We start from the raw sequence: 19,440 nt of genomic DNA on the forward strand, positions 1-19,440 counted from the left end.
TCAGGATCTTTGGTACAAGCTGGGCCCGGTATTCTTGACTTCCTTCCTGACGACAAGAAAGCAGAAGCTCTTGAGCTGTTCCAGGAGGGAGAGGTGGCCTTGGACCACGCCATCACAGTGGACAACGCTGACACTGGATTCTGTCAGATAGGTAACAAAGTGTGTCTTCGTCGGCAGGGATGACTAAAAGCCACCAACTTCAGGCCGGACGTTCAGTCGAAGGTGTTGGACATGCCATTCGATGGTGAGAACCTATCTGGCAAGGCGGTCAACGAGTCTCTTCAACTCATTAAGACAGACACAGAGACGGCCCGTTCGCTGGGTATCCTGCAGCAACGTCGGTCGTCGTCCTTTTATTCATCAAGGTACAAACTTAGGAGGTGTTCCAAAGGCTACACTGCCCCCTATAGGCAGCCTTTCAGTTCCTCGATGCAGGAGGCGCACATAGGCTTCACACAGTCATACGGCAGCGGAGGACAGCGCCGGCGCCGACCGCAGGGCAGGACCACAGCACCTAAGTAGGTCTGAACCGGCCATGCACTGGGGCCTGCACTCGCGCATCCCAGTGGGAGGCCGGCTGTGGAGGTTCATCAGCGCGTGGAAGACCATCACCACTGACAGATGGGTGCTGGACACTCTCGGACAGGGGCACACCTTGGAATTCCAGTGCAGGTGTCCCCATATTCCCCCTGTAGCGCATTAAAAACAACATGCGGCACAGCTGCTGCAGGACGTCTAAGCCATGTTAAAAAAGGGGGCGATGAAGCCCATCACCCAGCACCTCTGAGGTTCCGGGGTGTACTCCAGATACTTTCTGGTTCGAAAAAAGACAGGCGGGTGGAGGCCAATCCTAGACCTACGATGCCTCAACAAATACTTGAAGGTTCAGAAGTTCAGGATGGTTTACGTTGCAGCACATGCTCAGCCAACTGGAGGCAGGCGACTTCCTGGCATCTCTGGATATTTGCACATCACCATCCATCAGAAACACTGCAAGTTCCTGCGGTTCGTGGTCCAGGGACGACACTATCAGTTCAAGGCACTTCCTGAAATCACCCCCATGGGTCGTCTTGCAGTGCCTGGCTCCGGTGACAGCAAATCTTTGTCTCAAAGGCATCCATGTTTAACCTTGCCTGGACGATTGGCTGATTCGATCCCGCTCCTATGCTCTGATGAGCCAGCACATGGCAAGGACCATCCGTCTCCTGATGGATCTGGAATTCTCCATACATTATCCAAAGTCCTGCCTGGAGCCATCACAGAATTTTCTGTTTCTGGGGGCATGGCTCAACACAGTGCCTTGCCTCGCCACCCCCTCAGAAGAGAGCGTGATAGCTGTCCTGGGGTAGGTTCAACGCCTGTCGTCGGCACACTTGGCTACGGTGCGAACCATCAGTCGCTGTTAGGCATGATGTCTTCCTGCATCAATCATGTCCCCCTTTACAGACTACAGATGGGGCCTCTCCAGGAGTTTCCGGATGCAGTAATGATGCATGTTTTGGGATCCTGGATGGACAAAATCCCTCTCAACAAGAAGTTCTGACGAGCAATAAAGGGGGGGTGGACACTCTCATCTCACACAAGGGGCCCCATTCCAAGTCCCTCCTTATCAGGAGACAGTCACCATGGATGCTGACTGGTGAGCTCATACCGGACTGTTGCATGCCAGTTGCCTCTGGTTCCCAGAAGAAAACACCCTTCACATCAAAAATCATGGAGCTTTGTGCAGTCTTCAGGGTCAAAAAGTCTTTCCTGCTGTCAATTAGGGACAAGGTGGTGAGGATCTTCATGGACAACACTACCACCATGTTCTACATCCGGAAGCAGGACAGGACACACTCTCCGGCCCTCTACAGAGAGGCCCTGGGTCTCTGGCACTCGGCCATTCGTCAGGACATGTTTCTCATCTCCTTTCACCTGGCAGGCATCAAGAACACCAGCGCAGACTTGGTCAGCAGGGAACTATGTTCTTGTCATGAGTGGGAGCTACGTTATGACCGGGTGCATCTTCTATTCCATGAATGGGGTCAACCCCAGATCGATCTCTTCGCGATGGCTGCAAATTCCAAGCATCAGAAATTTGCCAGCAGGTTCCCACAGCCGAGGTGCATGGGTTATGCATTCTCGTTCCCTTCGGAGGGACTGTTCCGATATGCTTTTCCTTCATTACCGCTCTTGCTATGAGTGATCAGCAACTCAGACAGTGTCAATGCAAGATGATACACATCACTCTGGCGGACCGTGCCAAATCTGGTATCCTGACCTGTTAAGTCTGTCGGCTGCATCGTCTGTCAAGATGCCATGACTGCTGACCTTCTGTCCAGAGAGGGAGGAGCGATTCTGCACCATGACCCAGTGTCGCTGAGTTTGGACATTAAACTCTACGGGCGATTTGTAAGGACATCTTTGCCAAGGCCAGGGCCTCTTCAACGTTGACTTGCTATGCCCAGAAGTGGAAGCGTTTCTTCATGAGGTGCCGGGTACAGAAGATAACCCCACTGTGTTTCACAGCCCCGCAGCTACTACCATACCTGCTTTCCTTGGCCTAGGCTGGACTGGCTCATGCCTCTATCAAGGTGCACGCCGGTGAAGGCTCCTGCCCCAGCTTGGGAACGGAATGTGGTTTTGACTAAGCTACTGGAGGCGCCTTTCAAGCCGATGCATCAGGCCCCTCTCAAGTTCCTATCGTGGAAGATGGCGTTCCTTGTGGCAATCACCTCGGCCAGGCGGGTCAGGGAGATCCAGGCACTACCATGCAAACAGCTGTATCTGTCCTTCCATGCTTCAAGGGTGGTACTGTGTACCACCTCAACAAGCTTTTGATGTTACCTGTCTTCTTCCCAAATCCATCATCCATCACTTTCCGCGAGGGCCTTGCATTCGCTGGACGTTGCTCGTGCCTTGAGGTTTTACGTGGTACGCATGCATGAAGAGCTTTCAGAAGACTTCTCATCTGCTTGTTAATTTTGGTACTGTGAATCACGGAAATGCTAAGGCTTCCATCTCCAGGTGGCTCTCAGGCTGCATCATGCACTGCAATCGGCTGGCTAACAGACCCCCTTCCAGGCCGGCCGAGAGCCCATTCCAGCAGAGCCATCGCAGCAAGAATGGCGTTTCTCGCTGCTGTGCCCCTACTCAACATCTGCAGGGCTGCTACGTGGAGGTCCACGCACACCTTCATGAGATTCTACTGCGTCGACAGTTTCCAGGGAGGAGTCCCGAGTCGGACAAGCGATTCTTTGCAACCTTTTCGTTTGAGGTGAGTCTGTTCCAGAGGTGAGTGTTATTGCTTCTGTTCAGCCATGCCACCTCCCTTGGTTGTGTATATGTATGCTGTGTAATCGTTATTCATGGGCATGTGAATCCATGGCTGACCCCATGCTGGAGAAGGTTTAAGTTACATATAACTATTGCTCTCCAGCATGAGTCTGGCATGGACTCACATGCGAAGTCACCCTCCTTCCCCTATGTGGCTCTTTTTGGTTCATAATGCCACTTTATGTGCTTATCAAATCTGAAGATAGTGACCAGAGACAGAGCTTAGGGAGAGGACTGTCATTGGTTGGGGGCAGTATGACCCAGAGGACAGTGATTGGTTTGGAGAAGAAACACAGTTGTGAAAGTGAAACTGTTTTTTCTTTTGCCGAGTATTCCCACCCTGACGACGGGGAATATTCATGAGCATGTGAATCCATGCCAGACCCATGCTGGAGAACAATAGTTACAGGTAAGTAACTTAAACCATGTCATGTTGTTGTCTAAACAGGCTGGAAAGATATTTAACTGTAAGGTAATGTGTCATTTAAAGTTCAGTGAACTTTGATAGCACTCAAAGTCATTTAGTTGCAGCTGTCATATTCTCATGTAGCAGGAACTGGAGGACCCCCAAAAATGTTAACATTTGTAGATTTGCTCCATAGGGCAAAATGAAAGACATTCCATGTTGACTGCTCTTTGCCCTGTTGGAGGGTGGCTGTCCACGCATTATTGTGGTTTTAAAATAGCAGGAGCAGGTCCATGAACTGAACATTAGTAGCACAAATGCTAATGCAGCTATACTGTTAAAGTCAGTCACCCCTGCTGCAGTCACTAGACCATGGCAGCAACATTTTCTAAGGCGACAGTATGGACCACATGTGGTCTGGTGACAGCTTAGAGTACTGCAGTAGACTTCCTCTGCATTCTCCCTACCTGTGTGCACAGTCTCTTTGTCAATCTTCCTACTTCTACTCTCTGACCTCTTCAACTATCCAGAAGAAAACCGCAAGACTTATCCTTGGCCTCAAGCCCAGGGACTGCATCTCTCTGGCGATGAAATCCCTCCACTGGCTCCCAGTGGCTACAAGGATCAAGTTCAAGTCCCTCTACCTAGTCCACACGGCTTTCTGGGGCTGCGGCCCACACTACCTACAACACTTTCTGCCTAAATACTCTCCTTCTAGAGCCCTCCGCTCTGCCTCCTCCAACGTTTTGTGGGTGAGCCGTTCTCCAAAGAGGGATTTGGGGGTAGAACTTTATCCTCTGCAGGTACCTCCCTCTGGAACAGCCTCCCTGCCTCTCTCTGTCTTGAGCCGGACCTCCTCAAGTACTGGAAACTCAAGACCTTCCTCTTCTCTGCCTCTTTCTCTCTCCCTCTCGACTTCTAACCTCTGTTCTCCTGTCTCCTGCTTCCTTTCTGCTTTATGCTCCCCAACTCTGCTCAGTTTCGCTGACTGGTCGCCTGGTGTACCTCCAGCACCTCAAAGGTCCCAGGCTCCCCCGCCAGTCCTACACTTGCCTATGGGCCTCTGCACTCTGCCTCACACTTCTGCTCTTGGAATACGTTCCATGTGAGGGGCAATCTCTCTGCACTCAACCCAGGCCCATAATGGACTCACCGCACTTGTTCCCCCTACCCCTCCCTCGCACTTCCAGTCTGCGCACTTGCACGACCTTGAATGCACTAGGCCTAGCAAGATGGTTTGTCCTGTCCTCCCTTTGTCTCCCCTCCCTAGCTTGGTTGCACCTGAAACACTTGTGCATAGGCGCATTATTGATGATGACCTATCATCAATCAATCTGAATGTCACCAGGCCTTGTACGGTAGTTTATTATTCTGTATGTTCTCCCCCCCCCCCTTCTCTCCACACTTCTTGTCATGCACTTGTACTATCTGACAAGTCGTTAGGCCTAGTACGGCAGCTTATTGATTGTATGCTCTTTCCTCCCCTCCACCCCTTTCTCTCCTTCCCTCCTGTCATGCACTTGCAATAGTAGAAATGCCTCAGGCCTAGGATGCTAGTTAATTTTGTTAGAGCATTCGGAAACTTCAAGGCCTAAGAATGACTACTGTATTCCCTTGTTTCCTTCCCGCCTTGAAGCGATTTGAAGCACTTCACTTGTGTATAAACGCTATACAAATAAACAATTACAATTACAAAAAATATGTCACTGAAAAGAGGTGATACCCAGCTTGGTTGCAGCCTTTTGCAGCACACCATTTCTTTGTACAGAGTGCAAATAGTGAGATGTTGTTATTTTTCTTGTAGTATGAAGGTATTTCATACTTTCTTGCTGGACAAGGATGACATGTCCTTCTAGGGCAATCTGGCCACTAAGACAATGGTGTTGGCTTTGTATCTGCCAACACTTTCACTTTAAGGTATGACAGGCTTTCTTTAGAAGACTCTGTACAAAGTTGGAAGACAAGCTTTTTCCTTCCTGCCTGTATCTGTACCTGGGACATTGTCCACCACCTTCTCCTCTGTGCCTCTGGTTCCAAAGTCATGTGTTGCAGCTTGGACTATGATGGGTCACCTGTATCTCGATCATCATTATTATCATCATCATCACCCACAGGCTCCTCATCAGTGGATGTGGGTGGTGGAGGAAGATAGATAAGGAATATTGCGTACCTTGCAGCTCTGCCCTGTTCATGGTTTCGGCCCACTAATCCGTAGATTCAATCTGAAACTAAAACCCCTCTTCCTCCAGAGACAGTGAGCTGAACCTCATCTGCGTGGTTTCCTCTTATCCTCACACTTTTCTGTGCACCAGATGTGTTGGCACTCAAAATGATCCCCTCTCCTTAACCACAAGAAGATGGATTGTGTGTCACATACTCGTTTAAAGCCATTAAATGCAGTCTTCTGACCTCTAAGAATTTAAAGATATTTAGCCTCATCACGAGTTTGGTGGTAACCATTAAATGCGGCGGTAACGCTGTTACCGCCGCATTTAAGCGTCCGCCAAATCACAGGTTTGGCTGCGCTGGGAATTTGGATTTTTGGTGCAATTACTGTGCGGTAATACCGCGGACAGTAGTTGCGCCGAAAATTCCCCATTGGGCCCCATGAGGAATGGGGAATTCCTGAATGGGCATAATGGGGAATTACCGTTCAGCAAAACCCATGATCCGGCCCTAATAGCGCTGGGGGGTTGGCGTTAACGCTATTAGCCCCAGCGGTATCCCAGCGGTAATGCTGCCGGGATACCACCCAACTCGTGATGAGGCCCAATTATTCCCAACAAGAAAATGGCACTTTGTGTGTCCACAAAAACGGGTGCACTGATTTACAGCCAATGAATATTATGGGCCAGGTACTCCAAACATGTTTTGGCACTAGCGCAACTCATCACTTGTGCCAAAAAAAAGACCCATTCCTCAATGGCCTCTGAATGCACTCATTCAGGGGCACTTTTCTTGTATACCTTGGTGCATTTTCGTATATCAGGGGGTATTTCGGGGCTTTTAAAAGTACATGCTGAATTCACCAATGAGCCGCGCTTCTAGATGCCCAGATAGAAGGGTATCTCTATGTGCCTTTTGAAACAGGCACACAGGGGGTGCAAATCATGACATGGGGCCTCATTATAAGTGTGCCGGTCTGGAAACAATGTGCCGGTAAGCTTACCGGCACTATTGTTACTGAACTGGCACACTACAACTCTGCCGGGCGGGAGTGCACCCGCCTGCAGAGTTTTTACAGAAGCACTGGCACCGTTAACAACGGTGCCAGTGCTTCTGTGGTCCCCATTCCCATAGAGTCCCCTAGCACCCCATGGGGATTTACAATTTGCCGGCACCTGACTTCCTGGTCCGCAGGGGTTGTAATCCCCCGGTGTTACCGGGAAGTCAGATGCCGGTAAATATTTACGTGTCTGGCGGCAACCCGCCGGTATCACGGCACAGATACCACCGGACCCGTAATGAGGCCCATGGTCATTTTTTAACCTGTCATAATTTTCTTTTTAAGTGTGACAGCCGCTCTTTAAACTGTTGATATTACACTTGCATTTTGAATCCCCAAAACAAGGATGGAAATGCTTTTTTATGAGCATTTCACAGAGACTGCCCAGTAAAGGGCCTTCTCAGTGGATTGCACTTCCAGCAGCCTGTCATACATTAGTCTCGGGTGTGCACTCCCGACACTTATGTATGCAAAAGGGCTGGACAGAGCATGTTTGCCCCACTGTCCAGCCCTTCCTGGAATGTTTAGGTCAACTTTGAGAATAAGTTGGCCTGAGCATTTCTGAAAGTAGCACAAATGAAACAAGACAATTCTCTTCACTCCTTTCATTTACTCTGCTTTTCGAAAATCTGGCCCTATATCTCCTCCCTCCAAGGAATTATAAGATGTTTTGTCTGCAACTAGCATTGCATCTTGACACAAAAAATGACTCACCCAGATACAGACAGTGAATGCACTCTCTTGCCTCCAAATAATTCTAAGATTGTGTAACTCTTCACTAGCAACAATTATTTTGTCTATCCACAAAAAGATAGAGCACTGCGTTACATCCCCTGAAACTGATTTCTGTCATCCAAATAGTTATAAGGCATTTCCTCTGCAACTCGCATCTTGTTTGTCCACAAAACGATGATCCACTCTGTTACAGACACTAAATGCCCTCATCAGGACTCTGCTTCCTTCCTTTTCCTTCTCCCCTCCCAAATCCTCTTTCTTCCTTTTCTGTTCTTTCCAACTCTGATACTGCTCGTTTTTTTAGCTAGAGCTCAACCTACTGCCTAACCTCAAGAGCCTCTAACCCCCTCTTTCATTGACCTAGTGTATCCTTTTATTCTCCCCTATTTAGTGGCTCGTGTCTATATTTCTCTCGCCTCTGCTTACTTTACGTCGGTTTTCAAGCATGATATCATTCTCCACATTCTAGAGAAATCCCCCCTTGACCCTGCTCTTCCTGCTAACCTTTGGCCTTTTCTTTTCTTCCCTTTCTTTCCAAAGTTCTTTAGATCATGGGCTACGCTTACGTTTCCTGCTATGGGGGCCAACTCCATCTTCTCACTCTTTACCAGTGTGGATTTCACCCTTATCACTTTATTGAAATTGCCCGTCACCACATCTCTCACTCTCTGCTCACCACACTAAATGATCATTTAGCTTAGTCCTTCTGAGCCTGTCTGCTGCCTTTGACACTGCTGATCACCCTACTCTTCTTTCCTCACTTAGGATTCTAGGCTATATTCTTCAGTGGTTCCGCTCCTATCTACCGAACCAGAGCTAGTCTTACTCTTGGGGTGGCAAATTGTCTCCTTCTCTCCCTCTCGTTTTCGATTTCTCCCAGGGCTATGTTTTGGCCCTCTTCTGATCTCGCTTTACACCATCCCTCTCTCTGCCCTGATCATCTCGTTTAATCTTTCTGTTTATTCCATACTGACGATTCCTAGATCATGTTCTCCTTTTCCTCTGATTCTTATTGCAAAACTGTCCAGCTGTCTTCTTTCTATCCAGTGTTGGATTCAATATCACTTCCTTCAACCCATCCCTACCAAAACGAGGCACTTTTCTTCCCCTCTACCTCTGTCCATCCAGCTCCTGCATCCTCACCCCCTGCTTTTTCCATTTCTCCTTCATCCTTGCCTTTCTCTACGTCCATGCATAATCTTGGTGTCATCTTTGATCCTGCTCTTTCCTTTTTCCTGTTCGTTACTAATATGACTCATACTTGCCATTTCCATCTTTACAATATCGGCAAAGCACTTTCAGTTCTTTCTTTTAATGCCACTATGGGGGTAATTCATGGATGATTTGCGCCAAAAAAATGGGATTTGTGCGCCATTCTGCCCGCAAATCCCCATTAGTTAAACAGGGATTTGCGGGCAGAATGGCGCACAAATCCCGATTCTTTTGGTGCAAATAATCCATGAATAGGGGAATACGTGTCTCATCTACTTCCTTAGCTTTTCCCAACGTGACTAGTGCTCTGCTCTTTGATTTGGACTCCCTGCCGGTCATCGAATCTACTGTCTGCCTTATTTCCCCTTTAACCGTGTACTTTCTTTCTCTCCTTTCAATCTCTTGGCTCCCCTTTTTACCCCCCTCTTCTATTCCACTTTCTATGCATCATTTATCAAAGTGCTCATGGCCTAGTCCCACTCTTGTTTTCCTTGTTGGTCTCCTATCAGTCATCACATCTACTTCGCTCTCAATTGCAATTTCTCTTTTTTTGGCCAACTTCCCTTCCTTGTGCTCAATTCCGCCTCCCCTCCTTTTCAGTTTGTGCTTTCAAACTTTGGAAACATCTGCCTCTTCCCTCGGGTGCCCTTGCCATCTGCCGAACACATGCCAAATCTCACCTTCTCTCCCCTATCGCTGATTCACCTTGTCATTATACCAGACAATATTTGTACTGTTCCTCTTTTCGTTGCAGCACTTTGGCTATATCAATTCCAATAATCACATCCAAAATTCCAGGTTCTGGTTCCCAAAGACTTCTAAAATGTGTTATGTGCAACTCTGAACACATATTTTGTCTGGCCACAGAAATGGAGTGCACTGGGTTTATTGCCATGGAATATAATCTCTGCCTGCCCCGACGGAATTATAAAACGTTTTCCTCTGCAATTTTGTATCACCATAAAAAGATGACACACTCGGTTGCAGATCCTGAATGCAATATCCTGCCTGCTTCCATGGCATTCTGGGAAATCTGTCTCCTGGCCCTGACAAGAAACTACACAACAATTTATGTCATGCAAGTTGGTCACTGGGGTGTAGTAGTCAGCAGTCACCAAAAAAGATGGTCTTTTTACTTCAATTTTCTAGCGCAACTAAATCCAGTTTTAACTTTCTCCCTCTGCCTCAAACCACTCTGATAAAAGTGCCTAACTCTCCCTCGACTAAAGTCTATTGCTTCAACTCTGCAGCAACCTCATGCATCCGCCTAACAATGATTATGAAATCGAAACACACCTGCCCAATTTAGTCTATTTTGGCCTGGACCACTTGACATTTTTGCCCGAGCTACTGATCATTTTTGGAAAAACTCAATTCACAGGAATGCTCGAGATTCAAGCATAATGGAATATGGCTGAATATGTTGACCCAGGCTTAGGGGCAAGTGAGTTGTCTGCGTCCGGGGTGAGGACTCACCTCAGCGTAAGAACTTTGACAAGGAAGATGAATGAAAAGATAACAGCTGCATTACTCTTGTGGAATTTCTTGCTAACCTTGTATGATCTTCATTCACGTAAGCCCAAGATCTCATATTATTTTGCTATGGTAGATGCTGGAGCATGAAGCTTTTACCCTTTTGATCAGGGCTGTACTTTGATAATGATTACGATGTGTTATTTAGATAGCGCCTTAATCCAGAGCGCTTTACAGAGCACATATTTACATACAATATCACCCAACCGAAATTGGTACTCATTTATCCACCTCGGAAGGATGAAAAGCTGAGTTGGCCTTCCCGGGATTCTAACCTGCAACCTGCAGATCACACTCAGATTGCAGCAGCGAACGCTCAGGCCGCTGAGCTATCTTACCGGCATCTTACTTTGATCATTCTACGCTGACTCTACAGGCACAAAATGTTTATAAAATATTAAGAAATCAATCCCTATCACTCATACACATCATATGTGTTTTACCTGACCCGTTCTATTCTCTGGCGGGGGCATAATATGCCACTATGCTGATGGACATTAGATCGAGTGTTAGACCACCCTGGTAAGGGATGGCACAGTATAAGAAATCCTGACACAGCTGCATGATAGCAAAACTATGCCTGTTTCAATAAATAGGCTCAGAGGAGTGTTTGTAAAAATGAAAAACTTGTGATCAAATTCATATTTTCATAGTGGACAAAACCAGAATTCTTAAATGTACTTTTCCCCAAAAGCAGTTCTGCTACAATTTCCCAAATTGAAAAAGGCTATAGACACATCTGAATGAATCTGTGTACTATGTGGTTAGAAATGGCACACACACACACACACACACGCACACACACAACGCGCGCGCGCGATAGAGCACCTTCATTGGAGCAATCTTTCCCTGGGAATTTATAAGAATTTCCATGGTGTTATAAACCCAACAACGTGTTCACCAAGCACCATTCACTGTATATATGGTTTTTCGAAGCCCAGTGGAGCTCATCACCTAACGGGAAAGGTCTGTATGCACAAAAACCCGGGACTGAGACTTCTATAATGAAACATTATCTTTCTGACCATCTCCTTAGTTTGCCACCTATGTGCCATCTCTATAGAGCGTGACATATTTGCATTGGTAAGGTATTTTGCACTATTAGGTTTAGGGTGTGTATCCTTTAATTGAATTAAATGATTCTGGGATAACATTTGTTTTATTTCATAGCAGACATCTTCTAACACTTAAAGAATAACACCAACTGGTCTAAGGGTGCACCATGAACTCAGTCTGGCAGCCGCATGAGATGGTTTGAAGGATGATATAAACTGCTATGGAGATAGATGCATTAAGCTCTGGCTTGGTTTATGTGTTTTGGTTCAATGTAAACTCGTTGCATTTTGTTACTGCATGTTTTCCCCCTTTTACTCACAAATAGGTAGATTTTGGGGTGGGGTTAGGCATTTAGAAAGGGGGCGGTGAGGCCGAATGTGGGGGTCTCCCCAGGCTTTTGGCGGTACAAAAAGAAATTCGTTTTAAAAAAGCAGTAAAAATAAATTCAGCCAGTTTAAATTTGAGCAAATCCCGTAGATCTGCTGTGACTATCAGATATTATGGGTGAGTTTCGGTCTAACTTCGGATCCACAAGCATATGGTGGAACTCGTCGATGCTCGCGTAATGATGAGCTAATCGTGGCGTAAACGCTTTGATTCCTGGAATAAATTCCTACAAGGCAAAATCCTGTGGCAAAGCTAGCTACGCCACAGGGGTTTGGGGCATCTTGTCAGTAGAACTCAGATTGAAAGTTGGGAGGAACATTTTGCAAACGTTTGAGAGTGAGGGACTGAACAGCCAATTAATGAACAGATTTACTTGGAAAGTCAGTTGCCTCCTGCTCACCTAGATCTAAAAGTGGCACCCATTATGCTGTGACCAATGACAAAGCAATTCTCACCCATGCACTGTGTTGCATGGCATCTGGGCCTTACGCACCTATACAGCTTGTAAGCGGGTATCATCTGCTTTCATTATTAAGACTATCTTCAATCGATGCAAATTTGGCGAGAACAGCCATGCTTGAAAAATAGGAAATAGATTTAAGTGGTGCCGTACAGAGAAATATTTCTCCTAGGGCCTTCTTACCACTTGCACCCCTTCCATCATCCATTTTTTTTTTTAAATCAACTATAATTAATCAGAGAGTAGTGAATCACTTTTTGATTAAAAATCTTACCGGATATTGTGAATGTGTCAGATCAGCACTAGAAACTAATATATTAACATTCTTTTTCTGCAGAACATATATAATCCAATGTTGTGTTGTTTAATATATGTGTATGATAACGAATAGAGTACAAATCATTTTGAGTTGGGAAAGTATTTATTGTATGTTTTTCGCTATGAATATGTGAACTGTGTTTTTTTTAGGATTCGGCAGTAATTCTATGATAAATTCTGGCAGATTATGTAATTCTATTTCTTGGTTTTATTGCATATGCATTTGGTGAATAGGCTACTGGTAACATACAGTAGCAAACAAACTTGTGTACAGTAAGCAATTTAAATATTCCATTGAGAATTCAGAATGTTGGCCCCACAATTGAGAAAAAGCATGCTGGAAAAGGCAATATAGATGTCAATTTGAATGGAGCATCAAAAGGGAAAAAAGAGGTAGAGTGGTACAAAAGGGGGCGGTAGAGAGGGGTGTTAAAGAGGTGGTGAGGGGTTAAGGGATGGACCTTTCATTTTAAAAAAAGGGCACTCAAATATTCCCCCAAAAAATGGAATACCAAATTAAGGGCCAATTTAGTTCATTCTTATTAAATGGCAATTTGAATTGATCAGCTATAACCAAAGAAACCAACAGACACCATTAACCATCCAAAGGCCAATTCCAAAATGCCTGCGCAATCAGCTGGGATGTTCTGCGTAGAATGATGGCGCATAGGGCCCAAGACATGGAACGCACTCGCAGAATATCTGAGACTTCAAGGGAACCACCCACATTTCAGGAAAGCGCCTAAAATCTTCCTGTTCTCGGTGGGTTTTTTTTGCCAAAGCACTGGCTCTTCTGAATCCCCCAGTGGCCCCACGCTCTGCAAAAAGCACCATTCTATCTACGTAACCACGTCAACTCATGGCAATTCTAATAGAAATGATTTGCTGATTAGCATGACTTGGGCGCTTGTGCTAATACAAAATGTGCATTATGCAGGCCGAATGTTCTCTAGTTTCAGGAATGCGACCTTCAGCACCCCAGAAGCTCCTGCACCCTTCTCCTCAGCCCTACGCCTTCCCTCCCGCTCCTTCTTATCTTGGCGCTCTGAAGCAGAATATTTTGGCCAGAGTGGTTTAGTAAAACTCTGAAAATAAAGAAAGAGCTGTTCAGTGGATTCTGCGTAGTCCAGCCACTGGATACGGTTCGAACTATTTGTAGCTAATACACTGAGATTTCCGCTAGAGTAACACCAACCTTCTTTGAAACAGTTATTTTATCAGATATGGTTTTAAAATACTTCAAACATGTGCAGTAGTTGCCTCATTTCAGAGCTGGATCTTAAAGCATTTGTGAGTGGTAACGGGATTTTAAAATGATATTCTGGCTTAATTAAAAAAGAGAACATTTAGGAGAAAAAACTTCAGCACCCGTTGCCCCAAACTTCAATACTGTTTTTCTATATTATGGTTGTAAAAATCCCATTGAAATATGGCTAAAGGTCTCTGAAATCAGGTTCCCTGTGAAAAAAGGCAGCATGTGGCCTAGTGGTGTGTGAGAAATGGCATTCTCCCATGTGGAGAGAAGAGGAAGGACTAGGGCTATGTCAGCCCACAGTGGGTCATTCTTTGCGTTTGCTCCTTGTGGATGAGGGCACCGCTTTTCAGACCCTAGGATTTGATATGAGGCACAGGAACTTAATGGGCTCGATTCATGGAAAAGGCGGCATTGATCTGTCGCGCAGAATAAAATCTGTGTGCATCGCGTATTCATGGAAATATCCTATGCACAGGCTGTGAGAGGAACCCCCACGAAACGCCCACACGCAAAGCCATTCCAACCATAGAAAGGGACCTTGAGCACACCTCTGTCTCAAAATCAATGCACCCTGAGAAGACTGCATGCAAACCCCCATAACCAAGCCAGCACCCCGGCGGGGGTGCGTGGGGTCCCCCAGAAACATGCAGCGCCACATCAACTGCGGTCTATCCCTCGTAACGCCCACATTTTCACAAGTTCTTCCCCCTTTCCTGAGTTCCGCCCACTTCCTAGTCCTCTACACAAGCCATGCCCACGTTCTGCATGGTGTCTCACGCAAGGCACTCGGCTGCTCGCAGAGACTTGCCAGGCTGGCGCGAAAGCCACGCAATTCCAGGAGGAGTCCAGGAGGAGTCCTGCGCAGTCGATTCCATGAATCGACAAACAGGGATTTGCGCGCAGAATGGCACGCAAATCCCTGATTGTACACGCAAATAATTACATGAATCAAGCCCAATGTGTTCAACGCAAGTTAGCAAAGACTACAACTACCGGAATGCAGTATTCTAATATATGAAAGCCAGGGGGCTGGAAAACGGGTGCCTCTGCATGAGATGTTAGGATCACCATAACCAGTGGTCAAAGTGGGTGGGAACGGTTAGTAGCGGTGCTCCTCTACTTTTTTTAATTAAGTTTTACTGTTCCTATACTTTTATTTTAAAAAGAAACCGTTCCGGAAAGGTTTCGTTTTAAAATTAAAGTGCAGGAAACTGCTGAAACTTGCACTGAACGTTCCCTTAAACAGTAGCCGCAATTGTATAGTGGTTTGTATTGCGTGTCGGAGGGTGGGGGGGTGGCGTTTGTGGGGAGCGGGGACAGGCCAGCGGGGAACATAGTTCTGCTACTTCTTTTCGTACACTTCAAGCACTGACCATAACACACCGATTTCAAAGATGTTTTGTGTTGAGCCCCTCTTGAGTCAAAATAATATTTTGGGGTACACCAAACAGAAGAACGGCTAGCATTGGCTATTAAAAGCAGTCAGCTCCCTCCCTTGTAAAAGAGCCTCTTGTCTTTGCCCACCCACTGACTCTCCCATATTCCAGGTCCTACTAGGAGTGCCAGCCCAAAGTTTAAAGACCACCGTGGGCAATTTGCACACGAGGTAAGCCTAGGTTTGAGCTCCTCAGGGCAGCACGAGGGACTGTGGTTTGGCGCCTCACTGCTGCTGCTGTTCACGTCTCGCGGCGTCTTCGCTGTTCAGGCGCACCAATAGCAGCAACAATACTGACAACATTGTGAGCTCGGAAGCTCTGCATGGAGTTGGCATGAAGTGCGCACTAACATGTTAGAAAGACTCAAAGGGTACATCAATAATGCCATCCCCAGCAGTCGAATTCATGTTTGAAAGAGTCTTGTGATGATAGCCATCGTGTGTGCATTCTCTGGCCTGTCACCTCTGATAACATATTGTGCATTCCTGACTGAAATATTTTCTTCCCCATTCCAGAAAGATGAAAGAGTACAGGATGAAAGAGCCCGGTCGCTAGGAATACCTACCTGCACTAATTAAGCCACTGACTGATCTCTGCTTTACAACACAAGGTAAGAAAGACTCTGGGGTCTGCGCGGCAAACGCAGACAGCACTAAAGTGACACTTCGAAACGTTCCTTTGCTTTGTGTGTCTGCACGTGTGGGTGCGCTGCAGCACATTGAAGGAGTCACTGAGGAATACAAGCAAAAGCAAAACACGAGCTGTCTGTGCGAACAGTCTCTGCAATTACAGACCCTCCAGTTTGTAGGGATTTTGCGATCCCCGCAAAATGCAGCGAAAATTGCCATTTTGCGCAAAATGCTGCTAAAACGGTCGTTTTGTGCAAAAACAGCATTTTTTTTAAATAAAAAATAAATCTGCAAGAACTACTGTTTAAAAAAAAATACTCAGGGTGCCAGCTTCTCAAAACTTTTTGTTTACGCAAGAAATGAAATGCGCTAACACATCGAATTACTTGCGCCCAAAAAAAGAGCAGTCCAATCCACAAGGGACACCTGAATGGGCACATTTAAATGCGCGCTCATTCAGATGTCCTTTTTCACTTCCTTGAGCAAATCAGGGGGCGTTTCTGCCAATTTAAAAGCGCATCCCACATTTCCAAGCAAGATGCACTTTTAAATGTGCATAAATTGTAAGCAATCCTACGCGCACGGGATGTGGGGGTGCCACTGCATGACAGGGGGCCATGCATTTCTTTTAAGGTATGAACCGCTGTTGTGTCGTTTGCATATCTGTTCCTCAAACCGGATAAAAATTAGTTTTTTGGGTCGCATTTTACAGTGGCATGCCCCTGAACGGCCTGTCCCTGTGAAAGCCGTTGGGAGCTTGCAGGACACTGTCGGGAGAGCGCTTCTATTCAAGGTACTACCCATTTTGACCAACACAAATCGATTGAATGGTACCATTTGACCGATTTCGGCCAGTATCATTCGATCGATTTTTATAAATACCGACCATGTGTTGCGGGGGTGTCACCCACTCCTCATGTTCAGTATTTTTTGGCTTGGGGGTTGCAGGGGTGTCCCCCACATCCTCAAAATTGGAGGCGGGGACCGGAAAAAAAAGAACATAACTAAAAAGGGACTCTGCGGAGTCGGATCCGACCTGCATTAGAGGGACGGATCTGGCACCGCAGGGTTGCAGGGGAAGCGGCAGCGACCAAGCAGTTAAGTAAGGGAGGGGGTGGGGTGGTGGTGAAAGGCACATTTTGGGTTGTTTGACTGAAGTGCAAATCAATTTGTGGCGAAATTGACTACGGTCAATTCTGCCACATATAATTACACTTTGGTCAAACAACCCAGAACCCTATTCAAGGCAGCTGGTCAGCGCACAATTTGCACTACTGCTCAAGCCTATGGAAATGCGCCGGTCACCTTTGAGAATAAGGTGATCTGTTCATTGCCAAAAATGGGTTCTCTAAAAATAGCATATCCTCAGCTCTATTTTTAAATGCTCCATTTTTTGAGGATCTGTGTCAAAATCTACATTTAAAAAAAACATTTAAATGGTCACACTATGAGAGAGAAAGGAGAGAGAGGGAGAGTGATGGGTGAGATGTGAAGTGATAGGCAAGAAAGCAGAGGGAGAGCAGTGGGTCAGAGGAGGAAGTGCTGCACAAGAGAGCAGAGGAAGCAGTGATGCAGTGGGCCAGAACTCAGAGTGAGCGGAAGTACAGAAAGTAGAGGGAGAGCAGTGGGTCAGAGGAGGAAGCGGTGCAGAAGAGAGCAGAGGAAGCAGTGATGCAGTGGGCCAGAACTCAGAGTGAGCGGAAGTACAGAAAGTAGAGGGAGCATGTGGTCAGTGAGCCAGAAAGCAGAGAGGAAGCGGTTAGCTGGAAAGAGGCAGTGAGCTGCAGATTGGAAAAAAGGATGAGGGAAGAGTGCAAAAGAAATGGGAGAAAGGATGCAAGATACAGAAGCAGCACAAAAGAATGAAGGAATGTATATTGCGGGAGGAATTATAGAGTGTAAGGTGTGAGTTGGGTCTATGATTTGGAGCGTGGCAGGGGCCGGGGAGTGCAAATTGTGACTTGACAAGTGTGATATCGCACGTGAGTATTTGTATGACAGAGAGGTTCAGGAATGCAAGTTGTGATGGAGAGTTGGTGAGATGGATGATATGTGTTGGTGAGAGAGGTGTGTGTGTGTTTGGGGGATTAGAGAACATAGAAGGGGAATGTTTTTAGCATTACAAATGATAATGATCAATTTAGTTAATACTATTAAATAGGCATGCACATTAAACCAAAAATGTAGCCAAATCAAACACTCTTCTGCCAAGCCAGAGACATCTGGGACTCTTCCTATTAAATTAATACAAAATATACATAATAATGATACCCTGGCTCTCTTGTAGCCTTACACTCTGCCTCTTTCCTGCAATGTGGCAATCTTACACCCTCCAGTTAATCAAAAATTCTGCAATAAATAAACGTTTGTGCTGCAATATTTGCCATTTCATGCCGCAAAATTTGCCATTTCCTGCCCCAAAATCCTGGAAGAGCTGCAAAGCAGGCACAACAACAGCGGTCCCCAAAAACACAGCGTTCTAGTGCAGTGGCGAGATGGAGTTAGTGAATGAAACGGCATGCTCGCAAGCACGGATGCCTTCCAGAGTTTGCAGGAATGCGGCGTGTTGTGTGTTTCTGCATCATGCTCGTGTGTGTGTTTGGACTGGGCATATGTTGTTTGTGGATTGCTCTGTTTTGCATCTGCACTGGTTTGTTCACTACTTGTGTTTTTGTTTGTGTCAGAGGGTGATGGGTCGTGTGTATCGACGATGTGTGCGCATGGAGGTGTGTGTGTGTTTTTGCGTGTCATTTTGTGTATGTGCATATGTGATGTGTTTTGTTTGTGATACTATTTAGCAAAGAACATGTTATCTGAAAATGATTTGTGTCATGAACATTAGTTTATGTGGTTTGTTGCGTGCAATGTTTGGTGAGATGTTTGTGAAACAGAGGTGTGTGCAGTCTCTTCGTTTTTTGTGAGTGAGCTTGTGGGGGTGGTCATATCTGCGTATTAGGGTCGTAATGGGGTATGCGCCTGGGCACCAATGAAAGAGCAGCCCACAGTCGCAAATGGCAATTCCATCCTTTTGTTACAGACTGTTTGAGTAGTGCCCAACTGTGTTTTTTTTTTTGGTAAAAGGTTTTGCAAATTGTGCATTTTAAAGAATGTTAGTTCAGTTGCACTGGTCAAAACCCCTAGGTGCACAATCTAATCGAACAGGCCCACCGTCGCCAAAACACAGACCCACTTATACTGAGGACCCACACTAGCATGATGGGTATTCACTTCGTGCATTCCCCTGTGGTCAGGCCAAGCCTGGTGATGTGTTCTGTAAACATACGTGTTATTTTGTTTGTTGTACTGGTAGCTTTGCAGGTGTGTTGTGTGTGTCTAGGCATTAACATTAACATGTGCCATGCGTGATGTGTCATGAGGTGTGGGCAATGTGTGACGGTTTTGCATGGGTGTTGTGTGCAGTATGATGCGTGTGTTTGGCTTGAGGCTGGTGTGAATGATGCTCGTGGTA

At 46.2% G+C, this 19,440-nt stretch overlaps 1 protein-coding gene across 2 annotated transcripts in view; it reads left to right on the forward strand.

Moving 5' to 3' along the window:
* DENND2B (DENN domain containing 2B) overlaps positions 1-19,440 on the forward strand; it is a 1,727,973-nt gene that overhangs the window by 521,172 nt on the left and 1,187,361 nt on the right. For both annotated transcript variants that reach the window (XM_069623705.1, XM_069623704.1), the window contains one exon: positions 15,858-15,952. The gene's annotated coding sequence lies outside the window, so the exon portion shown is untranslated. The remainder of the gene's footprint in view (positions 1-15,857; positions 15,953-19,440) is intronic.

The sequence above is a fragment of the Ambystoma mexicanum genome, chromosome 11, assembly GCF_040938575.1.
Source record: "Ambystoma mexicanum isolate Mex_15411 chromosome 11, UKY_AmexF1_1, whole genome shotgun sequence".
NCBI classification, from domain to species: Eukaryota; Metazoa; Chordata; class Amphibia; order Caudata; family Ambystomatidae; genus Ambystoma; species Ambystoma mexicanum.